The following is a 23,404-nucleotide window of genomic DNA, read 5'->3' as shown; positions in this document are numbered from 1 at the left end:
TACTTTGGGAATGAATGCTACAATTGTTGTGAGGACTATTTGTCTGAAGTAAAAGTTCAACACTGGGTCACAAAGAAAGCTCCCATCTTCAAAAACTCATCTGAATGGAGATAGTAGCTATTGGAAAATCCACTTTAATAGACAGGAAGTATAATGATACTTCTTTCTGGGGTTCGATCTTCATAGTTCTGTAAGGAGTAGAATGGAGGTATGACCTAGGTATGCTGTATGACCTTGTTGGGCTGAAATAAGGGATGTTACCCTGAGGAAGTATTTAGCATTTGCTAGGACACTCCTATACACTAACATTAAGGCTATCCTAGAGAAACTCAAAGTTCTGTTTCACTTGTTTAATGATGACATTGCATCAGCTGTAGTGCATATATAGATAGGAAACTCTGCTCTGACCAGGACACAAGTTGAGTTTCCCTATGGGATGGTGCTGTTCATATGCTCCCTAATTAGCCAATGGGAAGGGAACCCTTAAAAATAAAATACTCTGACTGACCTGTTGAAGGAGTGGAGAATATACTATAAAACCTTTATCTCTTGTCAACAGATGTGATAGGGTGAAATTTAGAGAGGATAACATGAACTACTTGATAGGTCTCATATGAGCACTGGTTCATTGGAGCATGTTTGTGTAGATCAGCATTCCCAATCAACAAAAACTGGATATTTGTTTCTGTGACTCCATTTGTTTTCCTTCATGGCTATATTCACCTTCTGTTAACATCCTTCTGAGATGAGACCTTGCACCGGATAGTATTCTTATCCTCACTGCAGATCTATGATGGATTTCTTCAGCACCATGTGTCTGTGTTTACCATTAATCCAAGGTTCTCCAGGTACCATGTCACTGTGTGCTCTTTCAATTTTCTCTCTATACAGACCCCAATCAGAAAAACTATCCAGGAAGAGATAAAAATAAATAAAAGATAAAGCCAGAATTAATACTACCATGATCCTGGAAAAGACCAGATCAAATGGTAATGAACAACATTCAGAAAAGAAAAAAAGATGCCACCCATATGCAGGACAGAAGAATTGTCTATGAGATGGTAAACAGGGATGTGAAGATAAGCCTCCTTTAAGAACTAGATGTTTCTGATGGAGCCCTGTTCTGTTTGTTCCCAATTCTCTGAGGCTAGAAGTTGGATGGGGAGAAATTTGTATTGCTCTGAACTGAACTGAAATTATGGATGTCCTGGCATTTCCATAGATTATTAGATACTGAGAATGGAACAAAGCTTCTTCCTGTGATTCTTGCACATCTTCACAGAATACCCTTCTGGACAACGTCCAATGACCTCACATTGACCAAAGATAGAGGTAGCTATTTACTCCCAGATTGAAAGAACCTAGCACTACTTGGGGTTCTAACTCCAGACGGGGCTGGTTGGGGTCTCCTGCACTTGTTCTAACTACCATCTGCAAAGCAATATTTTCTTCTGTTGTACTCCACAGACTGCTTCAATTTGCATTATAACCAGTATTACTTTATATATTTTCTGACAGACTAAATTCCCTGACTACCGGGGAATTTCAACCAAAATAGTTCAGCCATTTCCAAGAAGAAGCTAGCAGGAAAATACACTGTTTTGCCTATAGTAAAGTTACTGAGCACTTCCATGCTTTGGAACAGGGACTTGAAATTTGGTAGGGGGTGGCCTGTGTGTCAAGGACATGCCTTTTTCTGTCCCAATGAAAATCCATCCAAATCTGGCCAATTTTTAAGCCTCTGAAAAACTGCATTTTACTCATGCTCAGAAGAGACTCGTTAGAGCTTTGCAGCTAAAAATCTCTGAAGATTCTGTCTTCACTGAGCATGGTTAGGCCTTAACTCCTTGTGCTGAGCAGACTGTGCATGTGCCATCCCTACAGAGCAACAGGGCAGAATTTTCCCTTTAATTGATCCTCCAGGGAAGTGTGGGGCTGGGTGCTGGAAATAAGAGCAGGGAGCCTGTCTTTACTGTACTCTCAATTACCCCACTTCTGGCAATCAAGCAGTGTGGAAGAGAAAGCTGCCTGATTTGAATGCAGAGGGGACAAAAGCCAGACCAGGGAAGAGGAAACGGAGTAGATTGGTGAGACTGGAACTGAAGGAAGGTGAGAGAAACTGTGACCGGGAGTCTAAGGGAGAGGAGACAAAAGGGCTGGAAACTGTGGAAGGAGGGACAGAAGGGCAGGCTGCAACTGTTTGGACAAGGAGTCTGGGACTAGAAACCAGGGGAGCTGGGTTGGAAGGAAGGTTGGGGCTGGTTGGGCAGGGAATCTAGGACTTTGAGGATGGAAGAAAGGGAGGTTGGGACCAGAAAAGAATGTACAGAGAAACAGATCGGATGAAGAGCTCGGATGAAGGGGAGACTGAACTGACTGGACAAAGAGACTGGGACCTGGAACAGTGGAAGGGGAAAGGGAGGAGGAGTGACAGATCTGACAAGGAAATATTGTCCAGGGACTCAGAATGGCTGGGCAAAAAGACTGGAACAAGGAGCCAGCTGGGGGCAGGCAAAAGAAAGACTGAATAAGGACCCGATGGAGGGAGACTGGGAGACAGTCTGGGGAAAGAAAACAAAAATCAGACAAGGTGCTCAGAGGGGTGAACTGGGACTGATTGGGACGAGATTGGGACTGAAACAATAAGCCTGGAGGGGAAGACTAGAGTGGCTAGAAAAAGGAACTGTGACTGGGATGAGAAGCCTGAGGAGTGGAGATTGGGATGTGGTAGGCAAGGAGAATTGGACGATGGTGTAGGGATGAGGGGTTTAAATTTATTAGGAACTGGGGAACCTTTTGGGAAAGGGGAGCCTATACAGGAAGGATGGGCTCCATCTAAAGCAAAATGAAACTGGATTGCTGGCATGTAAAATTAAAAAGGTCGTAGAGCACTTTTTAAAATAAGGGAGGGGGGAAAGCCAACAGGTGTGGAGGAGCATGTGATTCAGAGAGAGACATCCCTTAGGAGAGGATCTATTAATGGATATTCTCTATATATCCTAACAAGGAGGAGAGAATGAAAGAGGATAATATATGTATAGGATCTGATGAGAAACAATCAAATGAGAGAGAGTCCCATTCAATTACATCACATAATAGCAGACAGCTAAAAAGTGACAATTCTTTTAAGTGCTTATATACAAATGCTAGAAGTCTAAATACTAAAATGGGTGAACTTGAGTGCCTCATATTAAATGAGCATATTGATATAACAGATATCACAGAAACTTGGTGGAATGAGGATAATCAATGGGACATGGTCATACCAGGGTACAAAATATTTCGGAAGGACAGAATAGGCTATACTGGTGGGGGAGTGGCACTATATGTGAAAGAAATCATAGAGTCAAATGAAATAAAAACCTTAAATGATCCAAGGCTCCAGAGGTGATTACAGCAATTACAGACCAGTAAGCTTAACTTCAGTACCAGGCAAATTGGTTGAAACTATAGTAAACAACAAAATTATCAGACACATAGCTGAATACAATTTGTTGGGGAAGAATCAACATGTTTTTTGTAAAGGGAAATCATACCTTACCAATCTACTAGAATTCTTTGAAGGAGTGAACAAACATGTGGACACGGCTGATCCAGTGGATATACTGTACTTAGATTTTCAGAAAGCCTTTGAAAAGGTCCCACACCAAAGCCTCTTAAGCAAAGTAAGCAGCCATGGAATAATAGAGAAGGGTCCTCTTCTGCATCAGTAAGTGGTTAAAAGATAGGAAACAAAGGGTAGGAATAAATGGTCAGTTTTCAGAATGGAGAGAGGTAAATAGTGGTGTCCCCCAGGGGTCTTTACTTGGACCAGTACTCTTCAACATATTCATAATTTTGATTTGGAAAAAGCGGTAAACAGTGAGGTGGCAAAATGTTCAGATGATACAAAACTATGAAGAAAGTTAAGTCCAAATCACACTACAAAGAGTTACAAGGGGATCTCACACAACTGGGTGCCAGGGCAACAAAATGGCAGATGAAATTCAATGTTGATAACTGCAAAGTAATGCATATTGGAGTACATAATTCCAACTATACTATATATTAAATTATATTATATATTATATATATTAAACTATAGAGTTTAATAAGACTGGACCTTTCAGCTTGGAAAAGAGATGTCTAAGGGGAGTTATGATAGAGGTGTATAAAATCATGACAGGTGTGGAGAAAGTAAATAAGGAAGTGTTTTTTACTCCTTCTTATAACACAAAAAGGAGGAGTCACCAAATGAAATTAATAGGTAGCAGGATTAAAACTAACAAAAGGAAGTATTTCTTCCCACAATGCATAGTAAACCTATGGAACTCCTTGCCAAAGGATGTGGTGAAGGCCAAGACTGTAACGGGGTTCAAAAAAAGAACTAGATAAATTCATGAAGGATAGGTTCATCAATGGCTATTAGCCAGAATAGGCAGGGATTGCTGTTTGCCAGAGACTGGGAATGTCTGGTGGGATGGATCACTTGATAATTACCTGTTCTAGTCATTCCCTCTGAAGCACTTGGCATTGGCCAGTCAGAAAAAAGGATACTGGGCTAGATGGACTATCCATCTGTCCCAGTATGGCTCTTCTTATGTTCTTATGAAATGAGTCAGAGGTGGGAAAGTCAGGAGCGGGACAGGGATAAGTTGGGGGAGACAGGGCAGAAGGAATGAGTGGTGCTATAGGTGCCATCAAACACATACCAGCACATCAAATTACTAATTATAATCAATCAGTAGATCCTGTAACATTTAGATCAAATTTGCCAATTAACAGAGAATTTTATATATACCCAAATTTTAATAATTCAAATGTTTGACTAACAGATAGTGATAACATTGTGCGGGAGGAAAGAAATATCTGGTCTCATAGAAATTGATAAAAGTCATTCCTGTCCTCCAGAAGCATCTGTAATATAGCTAAAAAGAAAGCAGCTATTATAGAAAATTCCTCTTAATAAATGAAAAACTTTTAGCTCATGTAGTTTCTTTGGCTAGGTCAGAAAACATTAAAACACTTTTATCCTGAAACACTTTATTTGTCTGTCTCACTTTTACACACGATAGCTGAGCCAAAAACACTATCAATCATATCAACTATAAGTTTACATATTGCAGATTCCCAGTGCGGTGCTTGTATGAAAAATACCCGGCCTTGACGGCAACTAAACTTTTCTTCAGTACTAACTGGAAACTCACATTTTTTGTCACAAATTTGTGTAGGAGGCAAGCTGAATCAGCTCTATCAATTTCATCCTTCAAACCAAATATATAAAGTCTGGATTTACCTTCCAAGAGTTCTAACCTTTGACACAAAATTACCTTGTCTTGAAACAGGATATATGTTAAAAGTCTCTCAAATACAAATCAACTGTTAGTGGCTTACAGAGTGAAAGTGTCAAATTTTAAACATAAAACTCATACTTAATTATATGAATTTTCGAAATCCTAGATTATTTGGACTGGAAGGTAACATGAAAAGCGACAGTAATGAAAGAAATCAGGAGAAACGTAACATTACATAATGGCTCAGAGACTTTCTGGAAACACTAAGTAGGAAATATACTCGATTTTTGAATTATTGACCTTAAGGATAGTGGACAACCGGTCTTGCGTCTTTAGTAATACAACAAACATACGGACGGACTAAAATTCTGTATTTACCCAAGTACTTTTCTTTCTTAATTAAATGTTTTTATTGTATAAAGTGGGGAAAGCAATAACAATTGCTATTAAACCAGAAAAGATTACAAAGTACATATGACAAGCCATAGTTATATACCAAAATAAATGTGTACATTGTGTATATACTTATATATCAAGAAAACTCAGACAAGCAACCTCAGCTAAGAAAAGAAACAAGCCATAGGAAATGGGAGAAAAATTACATACTCATAGAATGAGACTGAAGAAATACCATGTAAAGCCAGGCCATTATCACACATCAGTGAAGTTAGACTGTAACTATCCCCAGCACTGCTTCCCCATACCCTTTAATAGAGCGCCATCATATAGCACTATTCCACAGTTATCTGTCAATTCATCTCCAAAAATAAAAAGCAAATAGCTCAGTGCTCAGTCCTGGACTGAGAGGGGCCAAAGAGGACTAACGGACAAGAAGGACAGAAAGCTGGTAACTCCTAGCTTTGGACTCCCCTTGCATAATAGGATTCTCGGGGCAGTTTAACTGGTTCCACATCACTCCCTTCCCACATATAGAACCTCCCTGAGCAAGAAAGGATCAAAGCAGACTGCACTCTGATTATCCCCAGCTGGCACCCTGAGGCCATATGGAGGCCAGATGAGCCTAAACAACACTGTAATGGCCCCTAACTATCCTCAAGGTCAGGGAGCCATAAATAACTGCTCTGCAGATCTCTCCCAACATAATCATCAACTGTACCATGCAATTATGGGTACAACAGACAGTAATGAAATTTGAGGAGGTTTTTCCCTCTCTTTCAAGAGCTACTATATCTCACAACCCACTGTTCCAGTCCTCTAACCAGCATTGTAATATCAGCCATCTTGCTCCCGTGCGGCTCACAGGCTATGTTTATACTGACGGTGGCAAAATCGCCGCCACCAGATCGATCTTTCAGGATCGATTGAGCAGTCAGTGAGACCCGCTCAAGCGATCAGGAAGTCGACTGAGTAAGTCCACCCCGTCAAGTAGCGTAGTGCTGAGTCGAAGGGAATGCTGTTCCTGTCGGCTCAGCACAGTGTGAACAGTGCACAGAAGGGAAGCTGAGCAGTCGACGTCAGTTATGCAAACTACTCTGCGTAGTTTGCGTAACTCCCGTCGACTGCCACCAAATTGGGCGATCAGTGTGAACCAGCCCACAGGAACCAGTGTCCTTGTGAATCAGTAAGTGCAAGCTTTACTTTGACGAGTCATGATATAAACATTTCTGGTTAGAATTTCTGGAACAAAAAAATAGAAGTTCCTAATTATAAGTTAATTCTCTACTAAATAATAATATTCTACATACTGTAGCCAGTTTTTTTCATATTAATTTTCCTCCTCTTTTGTATAACATATCTATAAAAACATGAAGTTTTTATACGGCATGCTGAAAACTGACTCTCTGGCTACAAAAATGGTTTCTTGAATTCCCGTGTTTATCATCTCTCATGAGACTCCATATCAAATCTGCCCAGTTTAAGTATAGATTTCTTTCCTTGTAAGTGCCAGCCCTGCAAACTCAGCTTGGGATCAGCAAGTCAAGCTTAGTTTCTTTCTGGCTCACATATCACCTATAAATGATCTTTTTAGCTGAAACTTCATTAAAATTCCCCAGAACAAAGGGGAAAAAAACTATTTTAAACTGCAGTTAAGGCTGAGAGTGCTTATCAGCATTACAACATTGCAAGAATCTTGTATTTATCCCCAAAATATGGATTACAAACCCAGAAATACACAGGTAGGGTTAAACTGAAAAGAAACCCAAACATAGTAAGGTATAGAAACGTCGAGTTAGACGGCACCCAAAAATCCTTAACTCTGCCTCACAGGGACACCATGAGAGAAAAATATGTTAAACACACACTAATGCTTCTTTAAAAAAATCAGTTTAATCTAGTCTGGGACCACAAACACTAATATGTTGTAGACATAATCATCTGGTGATTGCACCCTGCAGTACCTTGTTGGCCTTGCATGAACAATGAAAGAAAACAGAAGTAAGGGAACAGAAGTTAACAATGGACAAAGCATGAATTCATAAGGGGCCTTGTAAATAATATATAGCTAGTAAATAAAGAAATAGTAAGAAGAGGAGTAATGTGTGTGAAGCTGCAGCTGCAGCTTTGTTTACTAGCGCACACTGTCGTGCATGGCTAGCTCAGGATCTACACAGAGATTGATTCACACAATTAGTAAGCCAATCATAAAGTGTACGACATAATCTACAATGTAATGTTCATGTGTGAGTCTGCTTTACAATATGTATATAATCTGATTTATAATTATGCATTTTGGAGTCGGGGTGCACCCTAACCCACCCACCTAAATCTTAGCCTGATCAGCACAGGTATAGCTTTATGAAATGCCAATAATGAAACCTCAGTGACAAGTCCAGATTCAAACCAAGTTTTTGGACTCCAGAGAACTGGATGCAGTATTCTCCCAGAACTGGACGAGGCGTTTTGGATAAGCTGAATGGAGAAGGTCTCAGAGGAAATCCCAACATACATCAGCCAAACAACAAAGTAATAACATCACTGACGAAGCTTAGCCTCATGTATACCTGGTGTTGGAAGACCCATTTCTTTACACTGACCTTCCTTCAATTATGAAGTCTGAGAGTACTCCAATTCACTGTACTCCAATGTACTGACATTCACCCAGGCTTCCTTACTTTAGGAAGAAGGCTAAAGTGAGGGCTGGGAGATGCAATTTGATTTCTCATTGAGAGAATTGTTGGTTATTAATTTATTATATAGAGTACCTACATACCACAGATAAGCATGTACTAGAAATGCATAGACAAAAATGCAGGTGGCTTCATGTTGCAAATGAGTTAGGCATACAATTTAAATTACTTTTTTTTTTTTTTTTTTTTTTTTTTTAAAAAGACCATACATTCCAAGCTAAGAAATAGAAATCTTGTCTAAAATCCAGAATACCAGAAGAATATTTATGGATAAAATGGATTAAAGACAAACTAGACAATTAAACAACTATTTCTTTCTTACCTCCTGGGCCAACAGTCACTGTGAGTGCTGTGGAAATGCGTTGCTTCTCCTAGGGGGAAAAGCATTATCCCGCAGTGACCGATGATCTAGGGGAGGCAATAACAGCCTCCCAATGAAATTCAGTTTGACTCTCCACAGCATTTTAATACTAAGGAAAAGAAACCTGAAATATTTTTGCTAAGCAGCGGTATATGCAGCACTTGGCAAACAGCAACTGACTAGGACAGATGAAGTCACCTTGGCCAACAAAATAAGAACAGGTAAAACTTATTAGATAGCAAGAACATGAATCCCTTTCAGAAAAGTATTTTTCCCCTCCTTTCACCTACGGTGCCCTATTGGCAAATGAATGAAGAATGCCAGATCTAAATCTGTCTAAAATCTATTATCCACTACATTAAATTTTACCACGTTATTAAAACAAATGCGTCATAAAGGTGCTAAATTTCTGCTAAGGCTGTAAGTAAGGACAGACAAAATCAAGTTCTTCAACCCTTTGCCATACAAAAGTATTCATCAAAATAGCATCGACAAAAGTGCATTTGTAGATATAGCCATGTTTATTTTAGCAGCTAATCTCCCACTTGGACATAATAACCCCTTCTTAAATCAGCATTGAGTGAAGATTTACCAAGGTTTCTTTTCAAAGGGTTTCAAAGGGTTGCTTTTAGATTATATTCTAAGCAGACTTCTTTGCATTTCGTTGTAGGTTATTATGCCCTGGGAGTGAAACTTGTCAGTTGTCGCCCGCACAATGTCAGCACAGTCTGGAAACATTCACACTGTTAACTAGCAAATTTTCACATGTCATTGTTACAGCTGAGTGAGCAGAGACATCTTTGTGAAGGCTTCAGAACTCCAGTTTAAATTCCTGGTGCAAGCCATTAATGACAAACTAGAAATCATGGACTTCAATGCTCTTTCAAATGTATGTGATTCATAATCCTAATTTTACATATTGTGGGAGATTTCTGTTCACTTTACTATAGCCCCAATCAAGGAACTTGGGGAGATGTAGACTTAGTTGGGATCCTACTGACATTTCTGAGATGCCAGATGATACATTTGGCCAATACAAAAGCAAAATGTGGTTTTGAGAAAAGAAGAAAATATTGAGAAAAGAACGAGAGAAGTATCAGTGCTCATAAATGTTAATTTTATGCAAATATATATCAGACCCCTGGTTACTAATAACTAATTACCATTTCACTCAACTAAAACTAAAATTACCAAGGACTCTTTTCTCCCAAGGAACATCCATCACAGATGAAGATTTTTCTTTAGTAAGTTTTCAAATTTATTTGGAGAAACAGTTCCTAAATTACCACACATTGCAGAAGACTGCAAAAGCTTTGCTGTCATATACCATATTTTTACACTTCTGTCACTTACTAGTTCTATATTCTATAACAAATCTTTTATATTGCTCTTGTATTAGACGTCCCTTTTTTCCCCAGAGCTGACTGATAGAATCATTGACTGGTAAGAACATCACCATTGTTTAGTTGACTGAAAACGCTGTAGCTAACAAAATACACATCTATTTTCATGTATTTTTAGATCAGTGTCATGGGTTTCAATGGTACCATGCAAAATTATGTGACATTAAATAAACAGTATTCCTTATAAGAGAATAAATTTGTTGCAGTTCATGCAGTTGTTAATTAAAGAAAATATACTGTACATATTTTTAAAGGGTAGAATTTTTTTCTTCCCCAAAATGCTGAAAAATCTGAAATATCTTTCAACTCTTAGTCACCATACCCCTATAATTCCACAGACATTTTGCATATCTGAGCAACTTCTCCCCCAGTGGAGGCAATTTCTCTTAAAACTGGACTGCACAAAACATTGGAAATTATACCACAGGAAACAATCCATTATATTTCTCTCTCTAACTTCTGATTTTATTCTTTCTTCCAGCTTGGGAAGCCCATGGGAGGCTGACCAGCTGCTTTTTACCCTTTGTTGACCTATTCATCACAATCTCACCTAGATCAGAGGTACATCTATGTTTTTGGAAAATCTGCAGTGGTCAAAGATTTGTGGAAGCTACTAAACTGAAACTGCTAACGTTCAGCACAGCATACTGTGCTAAAATATCCAGGCCCAGCATGATACACTATAATACCAAGCTCAAGGCAGCAATTCAGTTTATATTGTTGCAATTGCACCATTTTAAATGTCAATTCAAATTGTACTTGACAATGGCATATTATGCCGGTGCAGCAGTGCCACTATAGTTAGGGTTACATCATGACGTGTGCTTAAAAGCCAACCCTTCTAAGTCCTAATCAAAACGCTTAATCAGATTGCTTTGAAATTGTGTGTGCCTCAGGATGGTATACAACAGGTTTAGTGACCCAAATTTGGGGCCATTTGAGATAAGGGTTGTGGAGATATCAATGGCACCGATGCTCTTTATAGAGCATGGTATATGTTCCCATGAGTTCTTTGATGGCTGCTGAGTCTGATGCATGAGTGACAGTTCTGTTCATAGGTAGGGTACACCCATGCACTAGCAATCCTCTGGATCCAAACAGATTCCTTCCTCCTCTGACGCTGGTCATCACAAAGCTTGATCCAATCTGGCTCACATTGCCTCACTCCATCTACAAGCTGACTCCACCAACCAGAGCAGCATTCTGCAGTCCTTTCCCAATCATCCACAGAGACTGCAAAGGATAGCAAGTTGTCTCTGCAAGTATCCTGAAAACCAACACAGTGGTCTGCCTCTCTTTCTAGACCCTTCACAAGCTTCAGAGCACAGCACACTCTTTGGGATCCTGTAATCTGGCATTTGCTTGACATAGAATCATAGAATAATAGAATATTAGAGTTGGAAGGGACCTCAGGAGGTCATCTAGTCCAACCCCCTGCTCAAAGCAGGACATGTCAAAAGGCACCTGAGTCTTTTCTTACTAATCAACATTCCCATGAATGACAAACCAGCATGATTTAATGCTTCCACATAGGTCACCCTGTCTTGCCATCTTACTCGAATAATTTTATGCAAGCATCTGATACAAAAGCTGTTTAGTCATTTGGTATGTGTGGCATAAATTGAGATACAAGCCATGAAAAAGATAGCTATTTTGCAAAAAGTGTCTAGGTGTTTTTTGTTTTGTTTTTCTTCAGAGCTAGAGATCAAACTATTCATGTGATGCAGGTTAAAAAAAAAAACAAAAAAAAACCTATGTTAACACAGAGTTAAGGTTGTATGGTGGTACAACTCCTGGCATAATGTCAGGTGGTCAACCCCTGGCAGAATGCTGAATTGAGCAAAATTTATACTTCTGAAATCCAGAAAATGCAGATAAGATTGCCCATGCTCTACTGTTGGTGTATTAGGTGTGCCTACACTAAATGGTGGAGGAAGTCATTGGGCCTACTTGGTAAAGGTGTGTTTGTGATAGAAGGATGTGTGCGAATTACTTTGAGATGTGTGCAATTATGATATGAGGACATCTATGTTTTATACCCTCCAATGTATGCGAGTGAAAGGAAAAGCTGCCTTTGTACCTTCAGGAATCAGTATGCATCATTTCAATGTGGAATTGTGAACGTTGTTAATAAGCACGTGTGAAGTTCTGGGATGCAGTCCAGACCCATGAGGGGTTGTGTCACTGCCTGTCCCTCAACCTTGGGTGCCTCTCAATACTTAGCTGTTGTAGCTTCCGATATGGGCCACTCACAAACAGCCTACCAGCATTCAAATCACACCCTAAATGTCTGTGCATACCTACTGCTCTGGTTTAGCAGCTCTGAATCCAGCAGCCTGTCAGAAACTCTAGTCATACTCTGGCTTCCACCAGCCTTAATTACTACTAGCAGGATGACCCCAACGCACTCCCAGTCCCATATCATCCCAGAAACATGTGTTCCTACTGTCCAGTGCTCCTGTAAAGGGTCAACATTCAATAGCTTGCTACTTTAACTGGAGTTACCAAAGAGTTCAGTTTAAACACAAACACTGGGTAGTTTAGATTAAAAATAAAACGAGTATCTTTAACTACAAAAAGAGATAGATTTTAAGTGAGTATAAGTATAAGGTATTAAAGCTAGAAATGGTTACAAGAAAGTAAAGATAAATTGCTTTCTAGTAGCTAAAACTTTACAAGATAGACTTGGTTCAAGGTAAAATTCTTGCCACATGTTTCCAGCAACATGGCTGTCCAAATTCTCAAGACAGGGTCTCCCCCCAAAAGTCAAAGGGCTGGTTCCTTTGTCTTTTTAGGTGAAAGAGAAAGAGCTATATCTATCACCTGGGTTGTTTTTGCTCCTCTCTTTTATAGTCCAGTCACCCTTTGAAATGCAGTCTCCTGAGGATTATCCCTTGATAAAGATCATTCCAGCTGTGAGGAAGGAGACATGGAGTCTCATATTGAAAGAGATTCCATGTTATTGTTTACTAAAATGCAGATCAATCTCTTCCTGACCCCTTTTGTTTCCAAAGAATGGCCACTTGACGGGTGATTGCATAGCCATTGGTCATTATCTTTGAAAAGTAATGGTGACAGGGGAAAGTCCTGCATGATTGGAAAAAGGCAAATATAGTTCCCATCTTCAAAAAAAAGGGAAGAAGGAGGATCCAGGGAACTACAGACATATCAGCCTCATCACCGTCTCCGGAAAAATAATGGAGCAGGTCCTCAAAAAATCCATTTTGAGGCACTTGGAAGAGAGGAAAGTGATCAGGAACAGTCAGCATGGATTCACCACGGGCAAGTCATGCCTAGCCAACCTGATCGTCTTCTAGGATGAGATAACTGGCTCTTGGATGTGGGGAAACCAGTGGATGTGATATACCTTGACTTCAGCAAAGTTTTGATATGGTCTCCCACAGTATTCTTGCCAGCAAGTTAAAGAAGTATGGGTTGGATGAATGGACTATAAGAGGGGTAAAAGAAGCTGGCTAGATCATCGGGGTCAATGGGTAGTGATCAACTGCTCGATGTCCAGTTGGCAGCTGGTAACAAGCAGAGTCCTGCACTTAGGATGGAAGAATCCCATGCATGGCTACAGACTGGGGACCGACTGGCTACACAGCAGTTCTGTAGAAAAGGACCTGAGGGTTACAGTTGACAAGAAGCTGGATGAGAGTCAGTGTGCCCTTCTTGCCAAGAAGACTAATGACATATTGGGCTGTATTAGTAGAAGCATTGCCAGCAGATCGAAGGAAGTGACTATTCCCTTCTATTCAGCACTGATGAGGCCACATTTGGAGTGCTGTGTCCAATTTTGCCTCCCCCCCCCACGTCAGAAAGGATGTGGACAAATTGCCAGAGGAGGACAACAAAAATGATTAGGGGGCTGGAGCACATGACTTATGAGAAGAGGCTGAGGGAACGAGGCTTGTTTAGTCTGCAGAAAAGAGGAATGAGGAGGGGATTTGACAGCAGATTTAACTACCTGAAAGGTGGTTCCAGGGAGGATTGAGCTAGGCTGTTCTCAGGGGTAGTAGATGACAGAACTAGGAGCAATGGTCTCAAGTTGCAGTGGGGGAGGTCTAGGTTGGATATAAGGAATAACTTTTTCACTGGGAGGATGGTGAAGAACTGGAATGGCTTACCAAGGTTGGAATCTCCATCCTTAAAGGTTTTTAAGGCCTGGCTTGACAAAGCCCTGCCTGGAATGATTTAGTTATGATTAGTCCTGCTTTGAGCAGGAGGTTGGACTAGATGACCTCCTGAGTTCCTTTCCAACCCTAATCTTCTATGATTCTATAATTGCTAATCAACTTTGATGACACCTGGCTCAAGTGTCAGTTCGTCCTTTGTCTTTGATAAACTGTTTTACCTACTCCCCAGATTTAACTGGTAGACACATTGTAGTCATAATTTCAGTTTATGTTAATAACTTTTAATGCACATTACACAGGAATATTGATGAATGTGTTATTAGATTTTAAATGATACCTCACAAGACTTATTTTGCACAAAAAATATTACAACAGTGTGTAGAGTGTGAATATAGGGGTGCTTTCGGTCACAGCAGGGCTAGGGATTTTATTTAAAAAGGTATTGACAATAGTGACCTGGGATATGAGAGAAGTCTAAGCATTTATTATCTACATGAACTCCAGATAAAGTGATTGTGATTAGCGTCAGGTGTAGCTGTACTGAGTGCAGAGACAATAGTTAATAATGCTTCGTAGAGGTTTGTTTGTGAGATCTGTGGAATACTTTGAGTTGTATGTGATGAAGCTGTGATTTTTATATGAGGAGATCCATATTTTGTACCCTAATGTGTGAGAGGAAAGGGAAGAGGTATCAGGTATGCCTTTAGGATGCCAGTATGCATCATTTCAATATAGAATTGTGTCAGTTATGTCAGTAGCAGGACGTAGGGCTTTTATTACAAAGGGCATTGTCATTAGTGAGGCAAAATATGAGAATATATTAATGCTTTAATGATGATTAAGCTAAAGTAAAGTATCCTCTGTGTATATGTAAGGGAGTTGTAAAAGGCTGTGAAGTGGTTCTTAAATTGTACACGTGTGGTATTCTTTCTGGGCAATTGGCAAAGTGTGACAGTATACACCAGGATCTAGAATCTCCTGAATCTTAGTGTCAATGGCCACTGTATATGCTCTGTGTATGTGCTCTGTGTATATATAGGGGCATTGCTCAAAAAGAGTAAGGGAAAGGCGGTGTGGAAAATCATTTTTCCCCCTTCTTTTTTCTCCTTTAATGGTATTACATGTAATCCTGTGGGTGGGTGTGCATGGGTTGTAAAAGGAGGTGAAGAACTTGTACATTTCAGCAACTGAGGGGTTGGCAGGGTAAAAGTATGTGTGTTAAAGGGACATATTGGGACACTGCTGAAAGAAGGCAGGGTTAAGGTTACATGGGTAACCTGAACTGTGTATTTCCTGGTTTTCAGAAGTTTGAATTTTGCTCAACTCAGTGTTCTGTCAGGGGACAACATACCAACCAACATCCTTAACTCCGCATTGACTTTTTTCACCATTTAATCTTAAACATAGGCATGTCAGGCTCTGGCAGAATCATTTACGCATTTTTGGCTGAGAATCCTGTCTTTAGTACTCACAATTTAGAAACATATGTGCTCCCTTACACCCATGCCTATCTGTTCAGATGGCATGAAGTCTGATCACAAGCTGGTCAGATGGTTGCTCTAGGATATGTGTGGCATGCAATGCTGGGTTTTGGTGAGCAGCCTGCATAATACTGCACATACCTTATCTGCTTTAGGATGCCTTCCATTCCTACCAGCACTGAAGCATTGGCACCACAGGCCTCCTTACATGCAGACAGCTTTTATCAAATGTATCTGCCATAAAAATAAAAGAAAAATATTAGCTGGCCACATCCTGAAGATGGGAGGAAAAGGGGCAACTGAGTAATGGAGAAGAGTTTGACAAAACACAAAGAATGTCAGTTCCAAAAAATATAAGTGCCCTGGCTGCCTGGGTAAATCTCAAGGCATAAAGTGGGACAAAGCATTCAGAACCACAACTGAGTTAATTTAGTAAAGCCTATGGCACAAGCAATATAATACCTAGAAAGACTGAGTTAAGTATTCGAGACAATGGAGAACATTGTCCTTTCATATGGGCAAAAGGAAATTGAGATTTTACCTCTGTTCATGATGGTTGAGAAGTTGCATGGAGTGGAGTGATCACACTGCAAGCTGAGGTGTGATTGCAGTTCAGGTGGACATGCATACATACAGTAATTTTACCAATGCTAGTGAGACTAAAAATAGCATTATAGATATAGCCGTGTAGGCTTTAGGAATGCACATAGATACCTAGGGCTTCCATCATGTTTGTACAGCCACGCGGAAGTCCAGGCCACCATCACAGCCACACTGTTATTTTTAGCCATGTTAGTACTAGTAAATAGTACTAGTAGATATATCTACCTAAGCTGCAATCAGATCTCAGATTGCAGTCTAGACACACGCTAAATAACCGTAACAGCACAGAAGAGCATCTTTCTTATAGCTACAGTCAGCACCTGGACAGAGGTAGAGCAACAGAGCAGGAACTGCAACATTAATAATTTAGATATTTAAATGCCTTTTAACACTGTTTGGCTCATAAAATAGGATGAGCTATCCACAGGCATTGCTCCTTGGAAGCACCCCTCAGGCATATTAGCTGAATGACAGGGTCACATAGTGAGGTTAGCACAGGTGATCTATAATGTCTAGGGAAGAAACTCATGTCTTCCAATGTATTGTATGCATGGTTGGGTAAGGTCAGATTTCAACATCCCCATAATAGCACCATGCTGAAGGAAAGTTTTATTCTCTCCTCAGTCCAATCAGGTGCTTTGGCAGCGTGATAGGAAAGACTGACAACTGGATAATCTGTTTTTCTATTTTTCTCAGTTTAGCACCCTATCTGATCATACCAAAAAGATTTATCGGAAAAGACTACTATTTGCATACGTTAAGACTGCATTCTAGGGAAAGGAACTTCTCATTTATATTGGAACTCTGATTGGTCCTAGCATATGAACAAATGTAAGAGGAGCTTGCAAGCCTTAACTGTTTTTGTTACTTTTCTATTGATTGAAATATGATGGCAGAGGAGTATCAGACTACTCTTTATATTTTAAGAACTCTAATCCACTAATATTTTCACAATGGAAGGCAACAAGTTCAGATGCTATGATTCATTGGACCATATTATTCATTTCTCAAAAGCATTTGGACATATACCACCTACTCATGAAAATGTTTGTTAATCCCAGAAGGATTCACTAATTTCACTATGGATGATTATTTATCTGACAATACTTAAGTGGAGATGACTAACCATACAAAATGAACACCGAGTAGCAAATAAGTGGAAGCAGACACTTCATCAATTTACCTCAGGATGAATAATCTTCAAACTAACTGTTTGAGAATACTTAAAAACAACAAATACATTAACAATGTTTTTGGGGTTCCCAGATAATTTGCTAACCAAAAATGGGCTATCGGTGTAGGTAATACAATTTGGAATGAGTACTTTGAAATCCTTTAATATACAGCTTTATATATATACAAATTAGCCACTCAATTATATTTTAGAAGGCATAAAATTAGGTGAAAATAAAGTCTTATAATGAAAATCAAGTAACAGACCCACCCAAAATTAAAATGGGTCCAAGGAAGGTTAGTTTTTAATGAAAGCAGGTGATCTGTCCAAGTCTGATGGAATGACTGTTGCTTATATAATGCAACACATTTCCCATAATAACTTGTTTAAATTCTCCAAGTGGTTCATGTATACAGTGTTGCTGTAGCCATGTCAGTCCCAGGATATTAGAGACGCAAGGTGGTGTGGTAATATATTTTATTGGACAATTTGTGATGGTGAATGAAACAAGCTTCTAACACTAAGCTCTTTTTCAGGTCCGGGTAAGGCACTCAATATCTCAGCCATATACAAGGTGGAACAGATAAGAAGTTAATATGTGGCCAGAGAAACCATTTAAGGTGAAGTGGACATTTAATAGCTGTAAAGCCATAGGATAAAGGAGGATTAGCGGGTTACAGATTGTTGTAATGAGCCATAAATCCAGTGTCTTTATTAAGATCAGAATTTTTGGTGTTTAGCAAAGTTATGAATTTAAGCATCCAGGTTAATATTTTTATGGTGTTGAGCAGGCTTCCTTTCAGGACTGAGAGGTCAGATATGAAGTGATTACTTTGTGAAAAGTGTTCACCCATAGGTGATATGGTGTTTTTGTCTTTTATCTTTTTTCTGAGAGAGTTCATTCAAGAGCTTAGTGATTGTTTGGGTTGTAATTGTTTAATGATACTCCAGATATGATATTTCACATACCTCCAATTTGGGGTAATAGCTGACAAGTAGGGGTGTGTGGTCAGAGTATTTTCCCCCCTGTAGGTTCTCTTGGGGTATTTGGATGGACCAATCCATGGATGTAAACTACTTCTCTAGTAGAGTGTCCTTGTCTAAAGAAGGTGGTTTAAAGTCTGTTAAGGTGTGTATCTCAGACTTCTTCCATAAATTTTGCTACATTAACAACCTCCCTTAGTACACTCTCTTTGCCATCACAGATGTCACCTCTTTGTATGCCAACACCCCTCACAGTGACAGAATTGCTGCATGACTCAAATATCTACATGACAACGGACAACACTCAGCTATCCACCACAAACACATTGCATATTGTTGAATGGAAAATTGTGATGGCTGAGGATGGAATAGATGAGTTTGGCACTTTGTCTAAACCCTGGGAACAGCCGGGGTATTAGGATAGCTCCCCAGTATGCCAACCTCTTCATGGGCCACCTCAGGGAAGAATTTCTGGACAAATGTACCATGAAACAAATGCTATACCTGAGATACATCAATGATATTTTCATCCTCTGGACAGACAATCTAAGCTACCTCATAGATTTCCACCACCACCCTCCATCAAAGTCTCTCTAGGACAGTCGCACACCAGCATCAACTTCCTGGACATGATCAGCTTCAGCAATGGAACCATAGAAACAACTATATACAAGAAACCCCTGGATCACCGTATTTACCTTCACAGATACAGTAATCATGCAGACACACACACACACCCCATCACATTATTCATTGTTCACAAGTACTGGGACACAAAATAAATGAGTCTTTATCCCAGCTGGGCTAAATTATCAGCCTCTCAGAGGTTATTCTCCTACCTGCCCTCTGGGCTCAGCACTCAGACTCCACCCTTCCCCTATTTGATTTTGCCCAACCTAGCAAGGAAACCACTTTTCTTCAGGACCATGACCTCCCATGTGAGCTATATGCTGTGGGAATTATGGAATTGTGAAACACTGTGTAGGAGACAAATTTAACAGAGAATAGCCCAAAAACACATTAATGTTCTCCTGCAAGAACTAAAGACAACTAAAGAACATACTGTCTTCTGGACAGAGAGAAAACTACCTTTAACATAGGACAAAAAGAGGGGTTAGTGGGTTCCAAATGACTACAGGGGTGTTAACAGGCCACTTCACCTTGAATGGTCCCTTAGAACATGTGCTAACTACTTATGCTAAACTATCTGTTCGATCTTGTATTTAGATACTCTCAGTACCTTTCCTAGACCTGAAGAAGAGCTCTGTGTAGCTCAAAAGCTTGTCTTTCAACAACAGATGTTGGTCCAATAAAAGCTGTTACCTCAGCCACCTTAACTATAAAACCCAATGCTACCCCCATGCCAGCTGACTCAGGCTCAGAGGACTCATGGTAGCCCTGTGAGGTAGCAAAACATTATCCCCATTGTAACCGGGAGCTATTCCCCTCTGGAGGTCAGGGGGCAGCTAGCCCTGTTTGGCTATCAGACCCAACTGGGGCAGAGTCAGATGTTTTCTAGGAAGGGCTAATTGCTCAGGTGGAAGGGAGCTATAGGTGGGAGATGAGCTCCCAGAGGGGCGAGTCCTCCTTTCAGTACTGAGATAGGCAAGGGGAAAAGCCTCTGAGGGGTTGTCCAGTGTCTAGAGGAACTACTTTTTTGTTCTGATATTTTGTCAGTTTTTTGTGCTGAAGAATAACAGTGTGCCCTAAAAGGGGCTTGGGCTTGGCAGTGAGTCCTTCCTGGACTGAGGAAACAGGCCAGCAACCCACACAGGGTGAAGAGTACAAGCAGGCAAATGGTTCTGCAGCAGAGAAACTCAAGCAGATGTTAGCCCAAAGCCAGACTGGGTAGGCAACACTACTGCACCCACTTTAGAGGTGTGGGAGCTCAGGCACATAGAGTTAAGTGCCCATGGAGGAAATCTTTGGTAGAGCATGGATCTGAACCCAGGTCTCCCAGCAACTAAGCTAGCACCATGTTTGCTGACCATCCCTTCATCTGCTAGATTGCAGAGCCATCTGTCAAATTTCTGTTCCCCATGTAGATATTTATAGACTTACTGTAAGTCCGCACTGTCTCATGGGTGTGACAGGTAGGTCAAGTAATCCCTTGTACAACCAATGAAATTGTTGCATGTGTATTAGCAGTAGAGTAAGGGTGGTGATTGGCTCAGATACCTCTGATTTCACAGTAGTCTATGACTGTTTGCATGGTGTAGATACATGCCTTATTGTAGCTCTGCACTGTAATTTATAAAGTCAAAATGGGTGAGAACTTGAGAACTAGATGGTAGCAGATCATGAAACCCAGTGATGTTTCATCATGATGATATTCTGAGCCGTCCGCCATGCTGGTAGCTGCTTCACACTGACTCAAGACATTCTAGGCTTCAAAGTGACACAGAGTGGATCCTGAATTCTAATCATATAGATTTTAAATTATTTTTAAGATGAATACCCTACAATGAGCTGGTACAATTTAGAAGCAATAAACCCATCCAGAGTACCAGTTCCTGTCCAAAGAGAACCTGAGTCAATATAGGAGATCTACCGAGAGACAGAGTGTGGGGTTTTATTTTGTCGTGTTCTAAGTGTCACTGAGAAAGATGGAGATGTGCCTTCTTTGCAAGCCTAAGATGACAGGAACAGCACACAAATATAGAAAATAAAAGACAGGAGGTTTCTGCCTGAGCAAAGGAAAAACATCTTGCATGTAATATTACTTATTTACTGAATACAGTATGCTCAGTACTATAAAAGAGAGGAAAATTCAATCCCTGCTACAAAGAACTGACTTTCTAAATTGGGCAAACTATTCAGTGAAGACACATAAAACACAGTTTACAACACTAAGATTTCAGCATGTACCTTCACATAGCAATATCTGAAATACCACAGTTTTCCCCCTATATTTAAAAATTCAAAATAACTGCATCATGTCAGATATGGAAACAGGACTGCTATGCAATGTTATGAATATTATATGTAACCTCATTATTGAGATACACTGTCTAACTATATTGTGTTAGTAGAATGTCTGTTATAAGTTTATGTTGTTTTAATTCATTGGGGGCTGTCGCCAGGAAGAAACAATAGCTCCCAAATAAAAACATGCCCGCACACATCTGAAAAACATTGAGAAAGCTATTAGCTGTGAGGTTTCTATATCTCATTTCCAACAAAGATGCAAGACTTGTTTTGCAAGTGCTGAAAGCTAACAGATCAAAAGGCTGTAAAAACAGTTTAAAAATGTGGCTTGGTCCCTATAACGGGCCTGATGAAAAGACTGAGCAGTATTTAAAAACACATTCCCTGGATAGACAATGTGAGCTAGTAAGGGAAGAAAAGGCCAGTTAGACCAGTGTTTCTCAACCTGGGGTATACACATACCCCTCGGGTATGCAGAGATCTTCCAGGGGGTACATCAACTCATCTAGATATTTGCCTAGTTTTACAACAGGCTACATATAAAGCACTTGCGAAGATAGTACAAACTAAAATTTCATACAGACAATGACTTGTTTATACTGTTCTATATAATATACATTGACATGTAAGTACAATATTTACATTTCAATTGATTTATTTTATTATATGGTAAAAATGAGGAAGCAAGCAATTTTTCAGTAATAGTGTGCTGTGACACTTCTGTATTTTTGTCTGATTTTGTAAGCAAGTAGTTTAAGTGAGGTGAAAATTGGGAGCATGCAAGAAAAAATTAAACTAATGAAAGGGTTACAGTAATCTTGAAAGGTGAAGAGCCACTGATCTAGACCCTGAAGGCTTTGAAGTGTCTGTAGGAAGGGCTTGTCTGCACAGTAGGATAAAGTACTTTACAGAGCATGAATTCTAAAACACATGAATGTGTTGTGAATTAATTAGTCCGTGTATGTCCTGCTGGTGTTCTCTAAAGATTCCCTAATGTACTTAACACTGTTTCAAATAGCACTACATTTAAGTGCATCAGTAGAGTCTCTACAGAAAAATTAATACGCAAGGTTAGGGTTTCACAAAGCACCCCCCCCCCCCCACATAGAGCTCATTACCCCCCTGTATGACAACCCCTAAGGCCTACCAAGATCCTAATGGGGGAAGATCTACAGACACCTTGTAAGCTAGACATGCTTATAGTTTATTTATAATTTTAAAATCTGTTTTCTCTGAAACCCTTTGGTTCTAAATAAACAATCTCTTTTAAGAAGGGTCTGGACTGGATACTGCTGGTCATAGTTCCTTGTCGGAAAGAGAATTGCAGGTATTGACCTTAAGTCAGACTTGTTGGAAGCACCAGAGGACTACAGTCCAAGGCCCAGTCTGGAGTGGAAGAATCATGTGATTCCACCCAAAAAACAGGTGACATCTTGAAACATGACACTGGAAATGGGATGCACTTGGAGACCTGGAGGGGTCAGAAGGGCAATTAGCCACACAACTCTCAGAGCCATAACCTTCTGTTCTGTTTAGTCTTATGTTGTGACCCTCGCTGTAATATCCGACCATCTGCAATTAATATGACTTTTTAAAAGCTGCTACTGTACCTGAAGAACAGATACTGGAAAGTGGATGGTTTTTGGCTGTTTTTTCCCCCCTCAGAGGATAATTATTTCTTCAAAAGCTTTGCTGAAGAAAGGTCTGTTTGAGAGATTTCAGTGAAGAGAGAGATGGAGGAATCTGCATTAAATATACAATAAGAAGGGAGAGTTCCCAGAATAGGAGCCACTTGGAAAAAAGCATGAAGATGAAAATGGGAGTGTGACAGGGCCGCACTCTGTCCCCATCCTCTGATGCCCCAGAAACTGCTCAGACCCACTTTCTTCTTGCATGCAGGCTGTATTTAATTCTAAGCCCATCCTCCAACACCAGTACAGTGCAACATCAGAGTTTTAACCTCTGTCTA

At 40.0% G+C, this 23,404-nt stretch overlaps 1 long non-coding RNA gene across 1 annotated transcript in view; it reads right to left on the bottom strand.

Moving 5' to 3' along the window:
- Positions 1-246: 246 nt before the first annotated feature.
- The window catches only part of LOC137152220 (uncharacterized), a 36,650-nt gene continuing 13,492 nt past the window's right edge, over positions 247-23,404 (bottom strand). Inside the window, exons 2-4 of the long non-coding RNA XR_010919489.1 lie at positions 15,888-15,980; positions 3,364-3,447; positions 247-907 (exon numbers count right to left, since the gene is read on the bottom strand). This is a non-coding gene — a long non-coding RNA (uncharacterized lncRNA). The remainder of the gene's footprint in view (positions 908-3,363; positions 3,448-15,887; positions 15,981-23,404) is intronic.

Source organism: Emydura macquarii, unplaced genomic scaffold (assembly GCF_026122565.2).
Source record: "Emydura macquarii macquarii isolate MOO-44397 ecotype Brisbane River unplaced genomic scaffold, CSIRO-AGI_Emac_v2 contig_1146, whole genome shotgun sequence".
Taxonomy (NCBI): domain Eukaryota; kingdom Metazoa; phylum Chordata; order Testudines; family Chelidae; genus Emydura; species Emydura macquarii.
Note: the sequence above shows the minus strand (reverse complement) of the source record. Positions and strands in the feature narration are given on the sequence as shown.